Raw genomic sequence first — 5111 nt, forward strand, 5'->3', positions numbered from 1 at the left:
TCCTGCTGATGGCACAGGCAGATTTGGACAACCTCTTTCTCCATCTTTGGCACAGGACTGTTTTCTGTACAATCATAGCTATTCCCTCGGGATGAATTCCTAGAAATGGAATTACTGGAAACTCACGTTTCAAAGGTTCCATTGCCCCACTGTCTGGCAGCACCTGAGTGCCAGTTTTATGGTCCTTCCATAGCACACAGTGATTCTCCACATTTTCCAGATCTCAGCTGCTGATCTCCAGTAAGAACAGGCCATCGTTTTCAGGCCCAACATAGTCTAAACCCACCCTAAGAAAACAAACAGCTCTCTAGAGCTTGCATGACCCACTTGCATGATCACAAGAATCAACTGGAGGGCTTGTTAAAAGTCTTAGACTCCCAGACCTTCCCTGAGAGCTTAAGAATGGGATGTTCCAGGAGGGAAGTGGGAATCTATATTACTTTAAACAAGCATCCTAGATCAATCTTATGATCAGTCAAGTTTGAGAAACGCTGCTCTAAGGGAAACGTTCTGAGAAGATGCGACTCCTAGGACATCTTTAGAATCACACTTGGCCTTTAGCTCGTGGGGAACATGGGGGTGGCCAGCAGAGAAGAAACATGACACAGACCCTACCCTCCAGGGGACCCTCCGAGTGATGGAGAGGCCCCAGGAGACATTCAATCTCTCTGTGCTGCAGTCTTCCCCTGTGTAAGTGGGGGTGGGAACAAGGCACTCCTTGTGGTGGAGGCGCTTCTGTTGAATGAGATGAAACACACGAAACACACAGCACACGTGCGGTAAATATCAGCTCTTCCTGAGTAGGTGGTGCCACCGTCCGTGGAGCTGTTGCCAGCAGACAGGGAAGGTGGCCAAGGCTGGCTGGGGTCCCCAGTGTGAGCGATGTGGGAAGCACTGTGAACAGGAGGGGGTGATTTCTGAGGACCTGATGGAGGACAGGTAAGCAGGCTGTGGCCAGAGGTCTCAGAGGTGAGAGAGTGCAGGCTGTGGAGCAGGGGATGCTGAGGTGTGGTGGCTGGACCCCTAGAGGCTGAAGGTCTGCCATTCCCACTGGCTGTGGAGCACTTCCTGTGTTTGGGGCCACTTCCACCGTATGAATCCTTGCCTCCATTCACAGAAGCCAGATGAGGCCTTCCCAGCCTCTCTTACGGCTGGGGTGCAGGCATTCTGCCAGTCAGATGCCCCCATGCTGGGCTTTGTATCCAAAGCAGGCACCAAGAGGCATCCATCTGGGACTTCCCTCGTGGCGCAGTGGTTAAGAATCCGCCTGCCAATGCAGGGGACACGGTTCAATCCCTGGTCCGGGAAGATCCCACATGCCGCAGAGCAAATAAGCCCGTGTGCCACAACTACTGAACCTGCATGCCACAGCTACTGAAGCCCACGCGCCTAGAGCCCGTGCTCCGCAACAAGGGAAGCCACTGCAATGAGAAGCCCACGCACCGCAACAAAGAGTGGCCCCCGCTCGCCGCAACTAGAGAAAGCCCGTGCGTAGCAACGAAGACCCAAAGCAGCCAAAAATTAAATAAATAAAATAAAATAAAATAAATACATTTATTTTTTAAAAAAAGATGAAGAGACTCTGCCTCTTATATAAAAAAAAAAAGAGTCATCCACCCTAGGGAGGAGGTGACAGCTATATCCTGTTTCCAGAGGCCAGGGAGGCTGAGATCCCAAGTGGTACCACCCAGGGCCGGGATCAATAGTGCTGGCCCAGAGATGCCTCCACTAGGCCAGCTTGGCTGTGGCCTTTGAGACATTGTTCCTGGCTGGTTCTCTGGTTCTCCTGGAGATGTGGCGAGCTACAGAATATTTTTAATAAATTATTTTCCAGCCTAAACTAGCTAAGCTTGGTTTCTCTTACTTTCAGTGAAGAAATCTAACTTAGAGACACAGCATCAGTGGGATCACCACACGGATACCAAGAAGCCCAAACTGTGAGGCCAGGTACAGGTGTCTCATGGGAAAGTGGGACCAGGTAGAAATGAGTATCATAGCTTTACATTTCTGTACTCTTGGGCCTTTTATATGACAAGCATTAATTAATTTTATAATTAAAAAAAATCAGTCAGTACAGATTAAAAGATAAAAAGAAGGAAAGGGCTCCCCCGGTGGCGCAGTGGTTGAGAGTCCGCCTGCCGGTGCAGGGGACGCGGGTTCGTGCCCCGGTCCGGGAAGATCCCACATGCCGTGGAGCAGCTGGGCCCGTGAGCCATGGCCGCTGAGCCTGCGCGTCCGCAGCCTGTGCTCCGCAACGGGAGAGGCCACAGCAGCGAAGGGCCTGCGTACCGCAAAAGAGACTTTAGGACACATACATACAAAAAGCTAGGATGAAAATTAGAGGACATATCTCAAAAGTTTTGAAAAAGATATATCCCATAGATCAGGTGATTATGTGTGTGCAAGGGGTGGTGTTAGGGAGGAGAGTGCTTGATTATCAAGCTTTGAACTTGGTGATTGAGTATATTGATGCCAGTAACAAAACAAAAAAAAAAAAAAAAAAAAAAAAGAAGAGAAAGAAGGAGGGATGACCTGGATTTCAACCACGAGGAAGCACCAAGAGAAGGACAGCCTAGGAGAAGGTAGGGCCCTGGGAGTGGGGGTCAGGGCCAAGCGGAGTTCCGGGGTGCGGGGCTGGGGCCACCACAGGACAGCCAGGTCCCCTAAGCCAGGGAAGTAGGGGGAAAAGTGGGGGAAAAAAAAAAGAAGCATGCTGTTAAGACAAGGATTCATCTCCGGGGAGAATGAGAATCCATGGGGGCAAGTGGCAGGGGTGGGGTAGAAAGAGGGAAGGAGATCCTTCTGACCGTGAGAGGATGGGGAGGGGAGAGCAGGTCCTGTGAGGGGTGAGGGAGAATGAATGAGGCCTCAGGCTATTTTGACCTGAGCAAGTAGTCAAGATAGAGGCCCAAGAAGCTCCTAGGGAGGGGCCTGAGGCCAACTGAACTGTCTGTGATTGGGTTAAATCTAATGTTGGGGACCAGCTTGAGGGAAGGTGGTTGAGAGGAGGGAGAGAAGGGGTCCTCCAGTGCTGAGAGGCAGAGGGCAATGTTGGGGCTGCTTTAGCACAAGCTGGCAGAGGTCCCTTCTCCCCCACCCCCCCGCTGCCCTCCCAGGCCTGCTGACTCAGCTTACTCTGGTGGCAGCTGTGACACGCAACGGAGGGCTGAAGGATGGACGACACACAGACCAGCCTCCTAAGAGGGGTCTCTGGCCCCTGTCCCCCCCCACCCCCCCGGTGCACGATCATGGATCGCTGAAGCTTCAGAGGTTTGTGATAGATTCTCCTTCCATCTCTCTGAAAGTAGATACAAAACGTGGTGTGTGGTTTGTGTTTTTCTGGAGGGCAGTGCACGAGATTTCTACAGATTCGCCAAGGGTTAGGGTCGGGGCTGAGGCTGGTTTTCCCTGGCCTCTAGGGTAAAGTGCACAAGCCGGCACTGCCCTGGTCCCCTCTGCCCCTGCTGGGGTGCTGCGTCTCCGTCCCACACACCCTGCCCTTCCCTGTTCGGGAACTTGCTCACAACAGATTTGGTCATGACGTAGCTCTGCCTGGAATCCTTGCGTGGCCCTCCCCGCCATGGCTCCCTGAATGGAGACAAAGGCTTCTTGTTGCCTGGTAAGATCAGCCCTACCTACCTCTCCAGCCCCAGCCCTTCCATTTTCTCCCCACAGACTCACTCACACTCACCTTCTCTCTGTGGTTCCACCATGACTAGGCCCAGGTGGCCCATTCTGCACTCTGTTGACTTAAGGAAATTTCAGGTGGAAGGAATTTAGATATTTATTGTCCTTACAGAACATGACAGAGAGAAAGCACTCTTAAGTATAGCAAAACACGGAAATTCCCTGGTGGTCCAGTGGTTAGGACTCGGCACTCTCACTGCTGAGGGCCTGGGTTCAATCCCTGGTTGGGGAACTAAAATCCTACAAGCCACGTGGTGCAGCCAAAAAAAAAAAAAGTATAGCAAAACACAGAAAAAAAAAAAAAAGAGAGAGAGAAAAGCAAAAAAAAAAGGACTCTCTTATAGGTATGTTATACTTTAAGAATTTTAACCAACCCTCACAAAGTCCACTCTCATCGACTCTGCAACTGGCAATCTTCATAGATGGTGCAAGCACCTTGTCCCCCCGCAGACCCCAGCTCTCTCCCTCCACCTCAACTCCTTATCTTGCAGATCACCAGACCTCCTGTAGGTGTCTTTAAACTTGATGCATTAGCCCACTGCTGAGATTCTGCCCTTGGGAGAACCCAACAGGTGTCCCAGTAGCAGGAAGCCTGGGTAAGATGGGGGCAGGATGGCTGCGAACACTTATAGTAGTACCTGGCTCTGTTCATCTCTTTCTAGTCTCAAACGGTCTCCTTACCTGGGGGCTGTGCACTTGTCTTTCTTCTGCAGGAACACTCCCGCCCCTTGCCTCCCTCTTCCTTCAGGCCACAACTGAAGTCACCCTCAGCAGGGGTCCCAGACCACTGGCAGTCTGTCCCCGACACACTCTCTGGGCTCCCACCGTAATTAAATCTATGGGCACATGTCAGGGCTAGACTGTGGACTCCCACTCAGCTGTAAGAGCTCTCAATGGGTAGCAACTGTGTCTGTCCAGTTCACTGCCAAATCCCAAGTGCCCACAGCTCGGCACAGAACAGGCTCTCAAAAAATATTTGCTGTAGCTGCACATTCAGACCTTACTCATTCTTCACCGCCTGCTCAAAGACCCCGCCTCCTGCCAAACAGCCTCGGTCTCTCTCCTCTGAAAGGCCCATGGCTTGCTCCTAACCCCCGTGCCTAGGCTGAGCACAGTGTCCTGAGGCCCTTTCCCTGTTTATCTGCTTCTCTAAATGCAAATGGTTACCAAGGACTCTTCTCTGGGTACCTTTGACCCTGCCCTCACTCTACTGGATCCTTTCCTCTATTTACCTTAGTGAGTGGAGTGGGGGGCATCTATTCTTCCCCCACACTCTCCCTGCACTCCACCCCACCCCCGCCGCCCCCGCCTTGGCCAGATGTAGTATGGCCCTGCTTAGGCTTCTTCCTCTTCAGCTCATATCCGGAGAGCCAGGCATCTCCTGTTGCCGTTGCTTCCTTGTTCCTTTCTCTCAGGACTGATGA

The 5111-nt window shown here is 52.0% G+C and overlaps 1 non-coding gene across 1 annotated transcript; it reads left to right on the plus strand.

Moving 5' to 3' along the window:
- Positions 1–3846: 3846 nt before the first annotated feature.
- Positions 3847–3919, plus strand: TRNAE-CUC (transfer RNA glutamic acid (anticodon CUC)). The gene has a single exon. It is a non-coding gene; the product is annotated as a tRNA-Glu (tRNA).
- The last annotated feature ends 1192 nt before the right edge of the window (positions 3920–5111 follow it).

The sequence above is a fragment of the Lipotes vexillifer genome, unplaced genomic scaffold (assembly GCF_000442215.2).
Source record: "Lipotes vexillifer unplaced genomic scaffold, Lipotes_vexillifer_v1.1 scaffold1098, whole genome shotgun sequence".
Lineage (NCBI taxonomy): Eukaryota > Metazoa > Chordata > Mammalia > Artiodactyla > Lipotidae > Lipotes > Lipotes vexillifer.